This window comes from Mustelus asterias, chromosome 11 (genome assembly GCF_964213995.1).
Source record: "Mustelus asterias chromosome 11, sMusAst1.hap1.1, whole genome shotgun sequence".
NCBI classification, from domain to species: domain Eukaryota; kingdom Metazoa; phylum Chordata; class Chondrichthyes; order Carcharhiniformes; family Triakidae; genus Mustelus; species Mustelus asterias.
In genome coordinates, this window is record NC_135811.1 from 88937325 (window position 1) to 88955543 (window position 18219).

Below are 18219 nucleotides of genomic sequence, written 5' to 3' on the forward strand. Positions count from 1 at the left end.
TGATTCTGCGTTGTCGTGTGTCGTGAAGGCCGCCTTGGAGAATGCTTACCCGAAGATCAGAGGCTGAATGCCCGTGACTGCTGAAGTGTTCCCCGACTGGAAGGGAACACTCCTGCCTGGTGATTGTCGAGCGGTGTTCATTCATCCGTTGTCGTAGCGTCTGCATGGTCTCCCCAATGTACCATGCCTCGGGACATCCTTTCCTGCAGCGTATCAGGTAGACAACATTGGCCGAGTCGCAAGAGTATGTACCGTGTACCTGGTGGATGGTATTCTCACGTGAGATGATGGCATCCGTGTCGATGATCCGGCACGTCTTGCAGAGGTTGCTGTGGCAGAGTTGTGTGGTGTCGTGGTCACTGTTCTCCTGAAGGCTGGGTAGTTTGCTGCAGACAATGGTCTGTTTGAGTTTGTGTGGTTGTTTGAATGCAAGAAATGGGGGTGTGGGGATGGCCTTGGCGAGATGTTCATCTTCATCGATGATATGTTGAAGGCTCCGGAGAAGATGTCGTAGCTTCTCCGCTCTGGGGAAGTACTGGACGACGAAGGGTACTCTGTCCGCCGTGTCCCGTGTTTGTCTTCTGAGGAGGTCGGTGCAGTTTTTCGCTGTGGCACCGGGATCTTGAGTTCATGTCACACTGTCTCTAACCCTCATGACTTGCCTGGGCTTGCAAAATCTCACTAACTGTCCTGGCTGGAGACAATACACACCTCTTTAACCTGCGCTTGGCCCTCTCTCCACTCACATTGTCTGTACCTTTAAGACTTGATTACCTGTAAAGACTCGCATTCCAACCATTATCTTATAAATTGAGTTTGTATCTTTATATGCCCTGTTTGTGAACACAGCTCTTCACTCACCTGAAGAAGGAGCCTGAGACTCTGAAAGCTTGTGCTGCCAAACAACCCTGTTGGACTTTAACCTGGTGTTGTGAGACTTCTTACTGTGCTTGCCCCAGTCCAATGCCGGCATCTCCACATCATGACTTAAATATGCGTCAGAATTCTACCACCCTGCCTGCCACGGGAATCGGAGCGGGCGAGGGGCGGACAATAGGAAAGTCCGTTTACCTCAGGCGGGATTTTCCAGTCTCGGGTCGGGCATGGCCGTAAAATCCCGCCCTTGGTGCCGGGACTTTAGAATCTTCCAGCTTACGGCGGGCGGACAAATCAGCTGCTGGCCCGCCAGATGGTTCAGAGGGGAACTCATCCGTGCATAATTAATGAGGTTCCCAAGCGAAGAATCTGGCGCGGGATCCTGCAAATCCGGCCAGCGGGAAAGGCACTGCTGGTGCCACCCACCGCCTGGTCTCAAAAACTGAGCATTTGTTCTGGATTAACAGCGATAATGCCACAAGGTCATCGCCCCTTTTAGGGTCGCTACAGGCCGAGACTGGCTCTTTTGATCCCCTCACCCCACTATTCTCATTTAAGTGAGGGCTGGGCCTCAATGATCTCTCCAGCTTCTTCACCAATGGAATGGCCTGGTCAGCTGACCAGTCACCTGAGAGTCAGAATTAATCCTCTCAGCTTTATCTAATTGCTATTCGCAGTCTGAGTGATGGGTTGACTCATTGCCATTCGGAATGAACTTACAGCACTGAAGTCCATACACCTGGCATTAGAGTTTTTATTTTATGTATTAGTGTCACAAGTAGGCTTACAATAACACTGCAATGAAGTTACAGTGAAAATCCCCTAGTCGCCACACTCCAGCGACTGTTCGGGTACACCGAGGAAGAATTTAGCATGGCCAATGCACCCAACCAGCACGTCTTTCAGGCTGTGGGAGGAAACTGGAGGAAACCCATGCAGACACGGGGAGAACGTGCAGACTCCGCACAGACAGTGACCCAAGCTGGGAATCGAACTCGGGTCCCCAGCACTGTGAAGCAGCAGTGCTAACCATTGTGTCGCCGTGGCCGCCAATGATATTTTAATGTAAAAAAAAAGACTCAGTGAAAAAAATGAAATCAAATTAGATAGAATTTGTAGAATGGAAGCATGCTTTAATTACAATGTTTAATAGACAGTTAAAAAGCTCAAATTCTAAAGAGGCTTATTAAATATTTTAAAAACTTTTGACTCACACAATCTGTCTACCAAATTGCTTTGCCTTTTGTTCTCAGCACAAATACTGATCTATATAAATGATATAGCAAACTAAGTGCTGTTTATATTTAATTCCTTTCAAGTATGGCCAGCCCTAAGTAATTATTCACAAAGCAGATGTGTAGGAAAGGCAACAAAAAAGTTATGTTTAACCCAAACCATCAGTAAGGCTGAGCACATGGTTCAGAGTGAGAAGCTGCCCATTTGGAGAATTAATTTTGTTACACAGATACAATAGGCTGGATTCTTCGATCTTGCCCACAGCCAGGATTCTCCAGTCCCGCTGCAGTGAATGAAGATGTGGCTGAGCGCCAAATTCTCCGTTCTCGCTTGCAGCCTCAGTGGGGCGTGAATGACCGGAAAACTCCGGCCTATATATTTTCTTCTTCATTCATGGGATGTGGGCGTCACTGGCTGGGCCAGCATTTATTGCCCATCCTTGAGGGCATTTAAGAGTCAACCACATTGCTGGGATCTGGGTCACATGTAGGCCAGATCATGTAAGAATGAGCAATTTTCCCTAAAGGACATTAGTGAACCAGATGGGCTTTTACAACAATCGGCAATGGTTTCATGGTTATAATTAGACTTTTAATTGCATACCTTTATCGAATTCAAATTCCATCAGCTGCCATGGTGGGATTCAAACCCGGGTCCCCAGAGCATTCCCCTGGGTCTCTGAAATACCAGTCCAATGATGATACCATTACGCAGCTGCCTCTCCTGAATTTAATGCCCTCACCCCGCAGAGGTGAGTTTGGAGGTGAGGGATGGTGCTAAGGGGTGGTAGTGCACCGAATATCATGAGCTCCCAAAAGGTCTATTTGCTATCAAAACACGAGGACTCCCTCCCTGCTATGGAGACACCGCCCACTCCCACCTCACCTCAGGAATCCAGCAATGATCGCTGGTGAAGCCCTGGGCGCAATGCCAGCAGTGGCCACTGCCTCTGGTGGCGCTGCCCAGACTAGAAAGTTGCCAGTTTCTGATTGGCTGGTAGTTCTTGGGGATGGGTTTCCACACTGCCCAGGGCTTAATTTCATAGGAGACCTGGTCAATGTCTGAATAGCGTCGGGCCTCCAGGAGAAAGGTGACTGGAGATTCCCATCAGTTATCCAGTCAGTGCGTAGAAGCTTTGTCACCAACATTCAATTTTCCCCGCTGTTTCCACTGGCATGAGGGTCTGTAATCAGAGGAAACAGAGTTCAGATAATTGAAAAAGAACGGAAGTGAGAAGGGGAGATTTATCTGTTTCAATGAGTTATTATGACCTGGAATGTACTGCCTGATAGAGTAAGGGAAGCCGATCCAATAGAAACTTTCAAAAGAAAATTAGAGACACACTTGGAGATAAAAAGATTTACAAGGCTATGGGGAAATAGTGAGGGAGCTGGCATCAGCAAGGTGGGCTGAATGGCCTCTTTCTGTGCTGAAATGATTTAATGAATTTACATGGCATATCCAGGGGGCTTTCTCCTGATTTTCTACTAAAGTTAAAGTTAAAAGCCAATCAGGATAATTCCCAAGGGACATCAGCAGACCATTTTTGTCTTCTTGCCGGGTGGCATGGTGGCACAGTGGATAGCCCTGCTGCTTCACAGCGCCAGGGACCTGGGTTCGATTCCAGCCTTGGGTGTCTGTGCGGAGTTTGCATATCTTCCCCGTATTTGCGTGGGTTTCCTCCGGGTGCTCCAGTTTCCTCCCACACTCCAAAGATGTACAGGTTAGGTGGATTGGCTATGCTTAATTACCTCTTAGTGTTAGGGGGGATTAGTAGGGTAAATACATGGGGTTACGGGGATAGGGCCTGGGTGGGATTGTTGCTGGTTTCGGCTCGATGGGCCAAATGGCCTCCTTCTGCAGTGTAGGAATTCTATGATATTTTAAGATTGTTTATATATTCAACAATTCAGTGTTTGGACTTCTTATGTCATGCTGTATGCACACATGGTGAATGCTGCCTTAGGAGAGTATTGCATTTATTATAGCACAGGACTATTTTAAATGTGAAACAGTAGAAATGATACTCCTTGAAGTTTTGAGCTTGTAGTTGGGAGCTGGGGACAATATTTGAAATATTTGTGTTGGCGTGAGGTCTGTTGCTCCCAGATATGTTAATTGACAGAATTCATGTTGCTGCCTTCAAGGAAAATAGAATTATTTCCATTTATTACTTGACTGGAGAAAAAATAGAAACTGGGAGAGTGAATGGGTGGAGCAGTTGAAAATAAATCTGTTTCTCATATAAAGTGCAAATACCTCCCTTTAGTTCTGTGCTAGTTTAGTATAGGGGGGACAATGGAGAGCCCACAGTGACAGCTGAGCTAAGAAATGAGGTAGTCTCGCCATATTACACAATGGGCTCTAAGAACTAGGGTCTTTACAGAAACGTTTTTATTTGTTTTCGCTATCTCCAGCCCAGGACTAGACTTTTATCTAGGTTGATTGTTTTTCTTTCTCGTCCCTTCCCTTCGTCCCTCCCTGCAGTAATAGCAGACGAATGCAATGAATCCTAACATGAGGTTCTGGCTTCCTGCCAGGCCGGAGAATGAGTTTTAATATCCTGTTAAGCCACATGTAAGATTCTGTATGGAGCAATGCTCTTGCAGAGTAGAATGCAGTGTCGCCTGTAAGGAAGCAAATTAAGTGCTGACGTCATGATTGTGCTTAACTAACTGTTGTTGCACAAACAAGTTAGTCCGAACATAATGGGGAGGGATAATGCTGAAATTGTGATGTGAATCAGCTGAACATCCAAATCCAGATTCTCACCATAAGTTTTTAAGTTTAAGTTTACTTATTAGTGTCACAAGTTGGCTTACATTAACACTGCAATGAAGTTACTGTGAAAAACCCCTAGTTGCCACACTCCGGTGCCTGTTCGGTACACTAAGGTAGAATTTAGCGTGACCAATGCACCTAACCAGCACATCTTTCAGATTGTGGGAGGAAACCAGAGCACCCGGAGGAAACCCATACAGACACGGAGAGAACGTCCAAACTCGGCACAGACCCAAGCCCTAGTCCCATAACACAATATGTTTACCCCACTTACCCTGCTAACATATACATCTCGGGATATCTGTGGGCAATTTAACTTTGCCAATCCACCCAACCTGCACATCTTTGGACTGTGGGAGGAAGCGGAGCACCCGGAGGAAACCCACGCAGACATGGGGAGAATGTGCAGACTCCACACAGACAGTGACCCATGGCTGGAATTGAACCCTGGTTCCTGGCATTGTGAGGCGGCAGTGCTAACCAATTATTAGTGTTGTGTTGAACGTTGGTCCTTTGCTATTCTTTTATCTCCTACTCAACACTTATTTTTTGCATTTTAGGTTGTAACTATATTGTAATTTAACTGATGTGGCTTTTACACTTGCTTTGTTTCAAAAGTTTAAAAGTAATGTTTATTTATTAGTCACAAATAAGGCTTACATTAACACTGCAGTGAAGTTACTGTGAAATTCCTCTAGTCACCATATTCCGGCACCTGTTCGGGCACACTGAGGGAGAATTTGGCATGAACAATGCATGAACCAGCACATCTTTCAGACTATGGGAGGAAACCGGAGGAAACCCACGCAGACATTGGGGAGAATGTGCAAACTCAGGCAGTGACCCAAGCCAGGAATCGAACGCTGCTCCCTGGCGCTGTGAGGCAGCAGTGCTAACCACTGTGCCACCATGCTGCCCCTTTGCTTTGCCATATTGTGAAGAAGTTGGAGTGTTAATTTGCAGATTAGGATTTGACCTGAAGAAAAGTCAGACTCTGGCCCTCTCTGGTTTGAGTGAATGTTATACCAGGCCCTGGCTGTGATTTTATGTTGGAAGCTCCTGGTATTGTAACATGTCAAGCCAACAGGCAAATATATTCAATCTCTGATGGCCAATAACTGTGCAAATGGCCTGACTCTGGGAATTTTGCAGCAGAGTCATCAGGTCGGCAAAGGTTTAGTTCCACTGTGTGGTGAACCATCGTTGGTTCCCACTAGGTAGTACTGAGCCATGGTCTGGCCAGTACTACGAGTATGTATATATGTGGCTGTTGGGGTTAGGGATGGGTTGTTCTACTTGTTGCTGTTGGGGTTAGGGTTGGGCTGTTACACCTGTATTATAGTTATTATGGTACATCCCAGTCGGGCTCCGCCTCCTGGGAGAGGTATAAAGGTCACTGCTCTGTCTAGGACCCCTCAGTCTGGGATCGTGTACTATACATGGTAGCTTCGTTGTAATAGTAAATAAAAGCCTTTATTTCCTTGAGCATCTCAAGCCTCGTGTGTGATAACGCGCATCAATTTTATTTACTATTAATTAAACTCTCGTCGTTAAAAAAAAAAGAAAACGATACAGAGAGTATGGAGCAAATGTTAAAACCCGAACGTCTTACACTGGATCCACGTGCGGCGGGCGCCTCTAACACCTTCGACCACTGGTTGAAATGTTTTGAGGACTACCTTGCAGCCTCCGCAACGGTCACCACAGACGACGACAGACTCCGGGTCCTCCACGCGAGGGTAAGCGACACCGTATATCTCGCGATCCGTGCGGCCACCGACTACACAAGGGCCCTCGAGCTTCTTAAGAAGCGTTACATTAAACCGCCAAACGAGATGCATGCTCAATACCTCTTAGCCACTCGACGACGGCAGCCCGGCGAAACGACGGATGAGTACGCGAACGAGCTCCTACAGCTAGCCAGAGGCTGTAACTGCAAAGCAGTGTCGGCAGGCCAGAACATGAACGACCTCGCTCGAGATGCGTTTGTGGCGGGAATCGGATCATCTTATATCCGACTCAAACTGTTGGAGCAAGGTAATCTTGATCTCACTAAGTCGATAGAACTAGTGGACACGTTGGAGACGGCCTCCAAAAGCCTAGTATTGTATCCCGAAGACCACGTGGAGACAACGTGGCAGGAGCACTCGCTGGTCCCTCCTTGTCCCTCGGGTTCGAAAAGCTGCGTGATGCGTGCCCACACTCGGGCCTGACGATGGCAGCAGCTCCGGGCGGCCCGCGGTGTTACTTCTGTGGGGGAGTGAAGCACACTCGGCAGCGATGTCCCGTGTACAGCTTGCCTGAGTCCAGGAGATGGTCACCACTTCAGGGCATGTCGGAACTCAACGGATTATCATCACCTCGGGGTCAGCCGGCCCGTGAGACTGTGGAGGAACCGTTGGACATCGCCTTGGGGAGAACGCCACCGCGAGTGCCTACTCCGGTGTCATCACCGGTGTTGAGGAGGTCACAACGACGGTGCGGTCCCCCTGACCGTCTGAACTTATAGACTGATGACAAATTATTCTTTTTTTTTTGTACCCCGCCGGCCTTTGTCTTCAAAGGAGGGGTGAATGTGGTGAACCATCGTTGGTTCCCACTAGGTAGTACTGAGCCATGGTCTGGCCAGTACTACGAGTCTGCATATATGTTGCTGTTGGGGTTAGGGATGGGTTGTTCTACTTGTTGCTGTTGGGGTTAGGGTTGGGCTGTTACACCTGTATTATAGTTATTATGGTACATCACAGTCGGGCTCCGCCTCCTGGGAGAGGTATAAAGGTCACTGCTCTGTCTGGGACCCCTCAGTCTGGGATCGTGTACTATACATGGTAGCTTCGTTGTAATAGTAAATAAAAGCCTTTATTTCCTTGAGCATCTCAAGCCTCGTGTGTGATAACGCGCATCACACTGCCTCGGCACTTCCTCAGGAAAGCTCCTTTAACTTTATTTTTAAAACCCTGGAAGTTAGCTGCAATGTAAATTTGAACAATTTATATTAATTTGCACTATGGTCGCAGAACAAGAGTGTGTTTCAGCAAAGCTTTGATTTTTATTTGATTTGATTTGATTTATTATTGTCACATACTGGGATACAATGAAAAGCATTGTTTCTTGCGCGCTATACAGACAAAACATACTGTTCATAGAGAAGGAAACGAGAGAGTGCAGAATGTGGTGTTACAGTCATAGCTAGGGTGTAGAGCAAGGTCAACTTAATGCAAGGTAGGTCCATTCAAAAGTCTGACAGCAGCAGGGAAGAAGCTGTTCTTGAGTCGGTTGGTACGTGACCTCAGACTTGTGTATCCTTTTCCCGGAGGAAGAAGGTGGAAGAGAGAATGTACAGGGTGCGTGGGGTCCTTAATTATGCTGGCTGCTTTACTGAGGCATCGGGAAGTGTAGACAGAGTCAATGGACGGGAAGCTGGTCAGGCAAGACTGGGATAAGCAGGCAAGGCGACAGAATAATCATCAGGTTTAATCAGCTGTTGAGTGGCTAGCTCCTAAAAATAATTTAAATATGCAAATATACAGTCAAACACAGTCAGGATCTGGCGGTCAATAATGGTGTCACTAACTGAGCCTGGGAGGTTGCAGCAGGGTAACTAAAGGTTCGCATCCACTGATGTGCACCACATTGGAAAGGCTATTTTAATCAGCTCATTTGTTACCAAATCATTTTCCAGGCACTGAGACATTGAACTGAGCTCCCTCTTCATAGAATAGAATCTTAGAATCTCTACAGTGCAGAAGGAGGCCTTTAGGCCCATCGAGCCTGCACCGACAACAACCCCACCCAGGCCCTATCCCCATAACCTCATGTATTTACACTGTTAAACTCACTGACATTAAGGGGCATTTAGCATGGCTAAATTGCAAACCTGGACATCTTTGAAGTGTGGGAGGAAACCAGACTCCACATAGATAGTCACCCAAGGCTGGAATTGAACCCCGGTCCCTGGCGCTGTGCCAACATGCCAAGTACGGTGTACAACTCTCCTCTGGGTGATTGCTTCAGAGTGCCCGATGGGATAATACTCACTGCACCCACCTCAAGCAGCAGATTTCTCCGGCGGTCAATCGGAGAAGGTTGTTCAGCAGTGAAGCTATGTCAGGCCGTGGTAAAACCGGAGGCAAGGGGCGCGCTAAGGCAAAGACCCGCTCCTCGAGAACTGGTCTCCAGTTCCCAGTGGGCCGCATCCATCGACTGCTGCGCAAGGGCCACTAACGTGGAGCGGGTGGGCGCCAAGGTGCCCGTCTACCTGGCCTCCGTGCTCGAGTACCTGACCGCCGAGATGCTCGAGCTGGCCGGCAACGCGACCCGAGACAACAAGAAGACCCGCATCATCCCCCGCCACCTGCAGCTCGCCATCCGCAGCAATGAGGAGCTCAGCAAGCTGCTGGCCATTGCTCAGGGTGGCATCCTGCCCAACATCCAGACTGTGTTGCTGCCCAAGAAAACCAGCCACTTCAACAAGGTGTTTGCCTGAAGGAGGGTGGAGGGACCAGGTGTGAGATAAACAAAAAAACAACCCACCTCAAGCAGCAGGCAACCGATCACACCAGCTACCAACCAGAGAATCACCGGCAAGTTGTTCTGATGTGAGCTCGTTAAGTATTGTTAAGGGGCGTTAAGTATTTTCAAGGCTGAGATAGATTTTTAATCGGTAAATGAACCAAGGGTTACATGGATAAGGCGGGTAAGTGGAGTTGAGGATGATATCAGATCAACCGTAATCTCATTGGATAATGGAGCAGACTCAATGGGTCAAATGGCCTACTACTGTTTCTACCTCTTATGGTCTTATGGAGCTTTGTCAACGGCTTGGGGCTTAGAATCACAAAATCTTGAATCTCAAATTTAAAGGGGCATTGCCACTTTTAGGGTAAATACATCCAAGTGGAGACAAATATTTTACAGGCTCAAAAGTAATTTTAAGAAGTTTTCATCCTTTGCAAACAAAGTATAGATGGCAAAGTGATGAGTGAAAATGAAAGAATGGAAGCCACAACATGAATTCACATAATGGAGTCAATGGGTGAGTAATGAAGCAACACTTGACCTGGTTTCCTGTTCGAGATGGCTGTGAGTTTGATGCATGGGACCGTGACCGATGCGTTATGGTTCATTGGTGCCAAAATTACCTTCAAACATAGACAAGGCACCTTGTGGGCAGCAAATTAGCTAATAGGACATAGGATGGCACGGTGGCACAGTGGTTAGCACTGCTGCCTCACAATGCCAGGGATTCGCGTTCAACTCTGGCCTTGGGTGACTGTTTGTGTAGACTTTGCACATTCTTCTGTGTCTGCATGGGTTTCCTCCAGGTGATCCAGTTTTCTTCCCACATTCCAAAGATTTACAGGTCAGGTGGATTGGCCATGCTAAATTGTCCTTTAGTGTCAGGGGGATTAGCAGGGTAAATATGTGAGGAGACGGGGATAGGACCTGGGTGGGATTATTGTCTGTAGGCTTGATGGACAAATGGCCTCCTTCTGCAGTGTAGGGATTCTATGATTCTTTTATGACATTGTTAACTGAGAATGAATTTTAAACATAATAATAGTAGGCACTAGTAATTTTGCCAGCTGTCAGCAGTATGTTCCCTATGCTGTATACAGGCTGTAGGATCTTTGCTACAACTGGCTTCCTACTGACTGAACATGTTGAGGCAGTTGTCCTTAATCACTGGCAGACAGATGTGTCAAGATCTAAAGATATATAGGGGAGGCGATGGCCTGGTGGTATTATCGCTGGATTATGAATCCAGTAACTTAGTTGATGTTCTGGGAGCCTGGGTTCAAATCCCACAGTGGCAGCTGGTGAATTTGAATTCAATAAAAAACATCTGGAATTAAGAATCTACTGATGACCATGTAACCATTGTCAATTGTTGGAAAAATCCATTTGGTTCACGAATGTCCTTTCGAGAAGGAAATCTGCCGTCCTTACTCGATCTGGCCTACATGTAACTCCAGAGCAACGTGGTCGACTCTCAACTGTTCTCCAAGGGCAACTAGGGATGGGCAATAACTACTGACCAGGCAGCGACGCCCATGTCCCACGAATAAAAGAAGCTAACAGATTTCCTTCCCTAAAGGCTATTTGTGAACCAAATGGGTTTTACAACAATCCACCATGGTGGGATTTGAACTCGGATCCCCAGAGGACTACCCTGGGTCTCCGGATTACTACTCGAGGGACAATACCACTACACTACCACCATTTCTCTCTGATTGCTCTTTATCAGATCCAGAAAGTATTGCAGATGGGCAATTTAAAGGAATGGACAGAGTTGATGTGGGGCAAGAGATTGTTAATTGAAAGAAGTGATAAAAATGTGAATTAAAAGGAGCCATAATAAAGTAAATATATAAAAGACCCAGGGAAGATGTGAATAACTAAAGTCGGCTAGTTATGTCGGAGAAGGGGAGGGTGTGAAAACCTAGCAAAGTAGAACAGGCTTCAGTTAATGTTGCTTCTCTCTGCAGGTGCTTAACGGTGGCACAGTGGTTAGCGCTGCTGCCTCACAGCTCCAGGAACCTGGGTTCGATTCCTGGCTTGGGTCACTATCTGTGTAGAGTTTGCACGTTCTCCTCATGTCTGCATGGGGGTGCTCCCACAGTCCAAAAGATGTGGTGGTTAGGTGCATTGGCTAAATTCTCCCTCAATGCACCCAAACAGGTGCTGGAGTGTGGCGACTAGGAGATTTTCACAGTAGCTTCATTGCAGTGTTAATGTAAGCCGACTTGTGATACTAATAAATAAACTAAACTTGCCAACATTATCTGTTTGGATTTCAGCATCTGCAGCGTTTTGCCTTTTGGATGAGAATCCTATTAGAAATGCAAACAAAAGTTCTCAGGTATAAATCAAAACCGAGATGCTCAAACACCACCCGGTTTGCTCCTGGGCTATTGGATGCCTGAAAGTGGAGTCTGCAAAAATGAACCACCCATGAACCACTCATGGACATTGCGTGGTTTAGACAGAAACCTGGAACATGGTACAAGCACCTGGGAGGTCCAGGAGAACATTTAGCAGAAGCACATTGGGGGATATTAAATAAATAAATTTGCTTGATATGTGAGGGGAACAAACCTGACAGGCCGAAAATTCTTCCCTCATTTCATTCTTCTTGTCTTCTTTCTCTTTGTATATGATTGGTCAGTAGAGCAAGTATTATTCCCTTTTGACCTAATTGAGGTGTATAAGATGATAAAAGGTATGGATAAAGTAGACGTGGAGCGGATGCTTCCTGTTATGGGGCATTCTAGGACCAGAGGTCATAGTCTTAGGATGAGGGCTAGCAAATTTAAAACAGAGTTGAGGAGAAACTACTTCTCCCAAAGGGTTGTGAATCTGGAATTCGCTACCCCAAAGTGCAGTGGATGCTGGGATAGTGAGTAAAATTAAGGAGGAGTTATACAGATTTTTAATTGGTACTGGGTTGAAGGGTTATGGGGAGAAGGCAGGAAAATGGGGATGAGGAGCATATCAGCCGTGATCGAATGGCGGGGCAGACTCGATGGGTCGAATGGCCTAATTCTGCTCCTATAACTGATGAACTTATGAAATTGATTGGACTTGAAATTGATTGATGCTGAGGTGCTTTTATGTTCTGTTATGTATGAATAGAAACAACTATGGCTCATTGAGTGATTGCTGACAACGATGCTTTGGACAAAGATCAAGCTTCTTATCATGTCCTGTTTACATAAGAACATAAGAACTAGGAGCAGGAGTAGGCCATCTGGCCCCTCGAGCCTGCTCCGCCATTCAATAAGATCATGCTGATCTTTTTGTGGACTCAGCTCCACTTACCCACCCGCTCACCATAACCCTTAATCCCTTTACTGTTCAAAAATTTATCTAACCTTGCCTTCAAAACATTCAACGAGGTAGCCTCAACTGCTTCACTGGTCAAGGAATTCCACAGATTCATGACTCCTTGTTCGCAGTTTTATTCATTGCGTGGAATATTTAGGAGACGTGCTTTTGAGGAGAGAAATAGCAGGCTTTAGTGTCATAGCACGTACCAACCAACTCAAGAACATCTTCTTCCCTGCTGCCATCAGACTTTTGAATGGTCCGATCATATATTAAGCTAATCTTTCTCTTCACCCTACCTGTAACTGCAACACTATATTCTGCAGCCTATCCTTTCCTTTTCCTCTATGTACTCTATGAACTATTTTGTCCGTATAGCGCGCAGGAAACAATACTTTTCACTCTATCCCAAAACATGTGACAATAACAAATCAAATCTGTACCCCTCAATAAATTGTATTACATAGTGCACGATCATTGCAACTTCACAGGTAATGATAGGTTAGAATCTGTTTCATACAAGACATTTCGTGAATGTATAGACAGTAAATGATGTGACTTATAGAATCATAGAATCCTTACAGGCCATTTGGCCCATCAAGCCTTTGCCGACCACAATCCCACCCAGACCCTATTCCCGTAACCATCATTTACTCTGCTAATCTCCCTGACACTAGGGTCAATTTAGCATGACCAATCAACCTAACCCACACATCTTTGGAGTGTGGGAGGAAACCAGAGCACCTGAAGGAAACCCACTCAGATACAGGGGAGAAAGTGCAAACTCCACACAGCCAGTGACCCCCGAGGCTGGAATTGAACCTGGGCCCCTGGCGCTGTGAGGCAGCAGTGCGAACCAGTGTGCCACTGTACTGGGAGACCAAAGGAATATGGTCTGAACTGTGACCGATGGACACAAAAAACATTCCAGCTGTTTGGAGTTGAGACAGACATGAAAGAGATCAGCTCCGAATGCTACACTTACATGACCAGGGGTAATTTTAAATGCCTGAAGGTTAACGAGGTGATAAATCACAGACTCAATTCGTCCTTGCTCGATAATAATAACATAGTTAGCAGAAAAAAACTCGACTGCTGTAACCTGGAATATATCAGAGACTTGCTCTGGATTTTCAACAGTGGAGTTCCAAGTGCTGAGTAAACACTTTTATAGAAGGATGCAGAGAATGCAAGACCAATAGCAGCAGTTGCTATTCAAGAGGGGAGCCCGGCATTAAAATGGAACTTTCCTGTATTTGTTGTTATAGATTTTCACAGTTATTGTAGATACCTGAGGTGGACTTAAAACTGTCCCTGATCTTACCTGGCTTCTCACTGGACCTAACATGAATTTTCAGTTAAAAAACTGAAGGCGTATTAACAATTGCAATATGTACTTTGGGGATATATTAACCATCTGACGCACATCTCAGAAGGTCACGTTCAGTTACCAGTTTAAAGGTACACTTGAATTTATAAATAGGATAAGCATTTGCTAGTCCCTATTAATGCAATTCGATTTTATTTTGGAAACACATATTTCCTTCAGTACTCTTTGCCTGGGTTCTCTGTGAAACCGAATGTGAAGAGTAGGAAAGTCCTGGTAAAATCTTGTGTGGTGGACCTCAGTTGTGCCTTTGTCCTATATGGACCACCGTTGTGTGTGCTTGTCATACCTGGACACATCTCCTTCCAGTTTGGGTCCTCCCCTCAGCACCTAGTATAAAGGTGGCTGTCTCCTCTCCCTTGTTCAGTCCAGGTCGGTTATTTGTTGGGATCTGCTCCTGATTCTGTTGTGAATAAAAGCCTACACTTGTATTGGCATATCGGTAGTCTTTCGCCTTATTGATAGCCATCTTGCCAGTGTCAGGCATTTTGGGGCAATGTTGTTGGTCATTTTCCTGTGCCTATTGGCTCATAGATTTTGTTTTGTGGAATAACATGCCGGAAATCTGAACTGACAGTGGAGCAGTGAGGGCAAAAAGGCATGTGGGACCTTAGTGAGCAGTCGAACCAACCTTACATCTTGAGAAATAAACAGGTTGGCCACGAAATTCTGTGTTTTAATGCCCAGTGCTACAAACACAGTTTGCCTCCAAAACGACATCTACAGCACATGATCATATCTCTCAAGCTAGCCATACTGATGCTATTTTGATGAGAGCATTAATGAGCGCACATGAAGTGTCCACCTGAACTTTGAAGCTTAGGCAGGTAATTTCACAATCAGCACTCAATGATGACTTGATTTGACGGTGCCATTGTGGAGCTGAAAGCTCCAGCTAAAGCCCTCTCTTAATCTCGCAACACTGAGCATGTATTCAGCAGCAGGAAGCATCCTCTCCAACAATGCTAGATAAAGGGATCATCAGCTATCTTAAGGTCAGTTGCTGATTTTTATTTTTATTCATTCGTGGGACATGGGCGTCGCAGGCTGGCCAACATTTATTGCCCATCCCTAGTTGCCCTTGAGAAGGTGGTGGTGGGCTGCCTTCTTGAATTGCTGCAGTCCACGTTCTGTGGGTTGACCCACAATGCCGTCAGGGAGGGAATTCCAGGATTTTGACCCAGCGACTGCGAAGGAATGGCGATATATTTTCAAGTCAGGATGGTGAGTAGCTTGGAGGGAGACTTGCAGGTGGTGGCGTTCCCATGTATCTGCTGCCCTTGTTCTTCTAGATGGAATTGGTTGTGGGTTTGGAAGATGCTGTTCAAGGATCTTTGGTGAATTTCTGCAGTGCATTTCTAGATAGTACACACTGCTGCTACTGAGTGTCGGTGGTGGAGGGAGCGGATGTCTGTGGAATTGATTGATTTGCACAACCTGTCGCTGAAGCTGTAGAAGTGACTGGTGGTTTCCAAACTAAAGGGTGTCACACGTGCAAGGACTTTGTTTTTTGCACAAATCACTTGCTCCAATGTGTGCAGTTATATGCAACACCAATGAGCTACAGCAAGATTTGGAGAATGAGTAGTGACAACGCAGAGCAGGGCAAGCCGCTGGAAGAGGGAGGAAGGGGAGGGGCAGGGAGAAGAACTCTCAGGGGGAGAATATTCAGGGAGCAGTTTACCAACCTCCACCTCAGCAAGGAAAAGTGTGTCAACCGTGAGTGCATCACAATGGACATCCTCACTGAAATCTGCCACCTGCGACTGGCACAACTGCTACCTCAAAGCAAGGTGACTGTGAAGGTGACTGAGACCATAGGATGTAATGCCCCTCCCCCACCCCCCTTCCCCACCCCCCCCCTCCCCCACCCCCCCTTCCCTTCTCCCCCCTCCCCCTGCCCTGGGTCCTTCCTTGCCGGAATGGGCAATATTTGCAATATTCTCTAGTTTGCCATCCACTGCTGCATAGACAAGGACACTAGGCTCTGTATTTCTAAGAAAGCTGAATGCATTTCATTCATTCCTGCCAGAGAGAAGCGCATGGAGCGAGCAAGTCTCTTTGGAAGGAGCTTTCTTCAATTCAGTCTCAGAATGTAGATGATGTCAGTAAAGTCAGCATTTATTGTCCATTCCTAACTTCCCTTGAGAAGTTGGTGATGAGCCACCTTCTTGAATCCAACTTGTAGAATGTGTGGTCATGCATGTATTGCCATGACTTGTGGGGCGGCACAGTGACACAGTGGTTAGCACTGCTGCCTCACCACGCCAGGGACCCATATTCGATTCCCGGCTTGGGTCGCTGTCTGTGTGGACTCTGCACGTTCTCCCCGTGTCTGCGTGGGTTTCCTCCGGGTGCTCCAGTTCCTCCCACAGTCAGAAAGATGTGCGGGTTAGGGTGCATCAGCCATGGTAAATTCTCCCTCAGTGTACCCGAACAGGTGCAGGAGTGTGGCAACTAGGGGATTTTCACAGTAACTTCATTGCAGTGTTAATGTAAGGCTACTCGTGACAAATAAATTAACTTTAACTTTTTACACATGAAATGGTATGTCAGTAGTGTGCAGGAGTTCACGTTAGTGTGGCTACAGGCATGATGTGTAAGAGCTACTGAAGATCTTACAGTAAACCATTTCAGTTCTCACCTTTAGTCTTCATTCCTACACAACGCAGCAACTTTACACAACAGATTGGCTTTCTAGGTCATTCCAGAGAGCACTTAAGAATCAATCATGTTTCAGTGGGTCTGGAATCATATATGGGCTAGATGGGGGATGGATAGAAGATTTCCCTCCTCAAGGACAATAGTGAGCCCGGTGGCCACCATCATGCTATTAGCTTTTTGTTCCAGATTGTATTTAATTGATTGAGTTTATCTTTCCCAGCTGCCATGGTGGGATTTGAAAACATGTTTCTGGGATTGACAAAAATATTTAGTTCCCCTCCTTATTAACTAATCATTAAACAAAAATATTAATTTAGTGGATTTCACTCCATTAATGAAACCGTGCACCGGGGAACTAGTCAGCAGTAAGATGACAACTTGGAGACCCGAGTTGCATTAATGAACCCTATTTCATTTCAGTTCCAGTTGCCATGGAGTTTTCAGAAACACGGCCATTTTAAATGTCTGAAAGAACAGAAACTACAGCCGGAATGTTACCACGATCACGCCGGCGAAGCTTTCCCGTCCCACTGCAGTGAACGGAGATTTGGCTAGCTGCCAAATTCTCTGACCTCGCTGCAGCGGAAGCATGGCATGAAAGGCCAGTAAGATCGTGCCCAACATCGTGCTATCTTACACTTGGGGAGGCGATGGCCGAGTGGTATTATAAACTGGACTATCAATCCAGAAACTGATGTTGTGGGAACCTGGGTTCAAATCCTGCCACAGCAGATGGTGGAATTTGAATTCAATAAAAAAAAATCTGGAATTAAGAATCTACTGGTGACCATGAAACCATTGTCGATTGTCGGAAAAACCCATCTGGTTCACTGATGTCCTTTAGGAAAGGAAATCTGCCGTCCTTACCTGGTCTGGCCGACATGCTGTTAGGAATGGGTTAACAGATCTTCCAATTAAGTCCTAATTTGATGTCAATTATTCAATAGAAGTCACTGAATAAAGGGGCCACAGGTGGCACTATTTGTTGAAGGTGAATTGCATGTGGAGTTGCATCACAGAAATAAAGGTAGTTTATGAAGAAGCTGAACTCTTGTCTCCTTCACTGAACTACAACTGAGAGCCTCAAATACGTGTGACTCCAGAGCCACAGCAATGTGGTTGACTCTCAACTGCCCTCTGAATGGCCCTGAAAGCCACTCAGTTCAAATGTAACTGGGGATGAGCAATAAATGCTGGCCAGCCAGCGACGCCCATGTCCCACAAATGAATTTTAAAAAACTTAAGATACTCACAGACCTCTTGTGTGTGATCTGTTTGTGGGCCTTGCACAGGAAGATTCAATTAAGCAATCGTCAGCGAGAAATGGAAATGCTACTGCAGTAGGTCAAACTTGGCAACTTTCTGCAATGCCAAAGAATAACTGACTTGAAGAACACTCCATTTTGACTTTACGTCTGCAGTTAGAACTGTTATTCCTTGCCAGAACT

At 46.2% G+C, this 18219-nt stretch overlaps 1 pseudogene; it reads left to right on the forward strand.

The window, feature by feature from the left end:
- Positions 1–8997: 8997 nt before the first annotated feature.
- On the forward strand, positions 8998–9379 carry LOC144500275 (histone H2AX-like; annotated as a pseudogene).
- The last annotated feature ends 8840 nt before the right edge of the window (positions 9380–18219 follow it).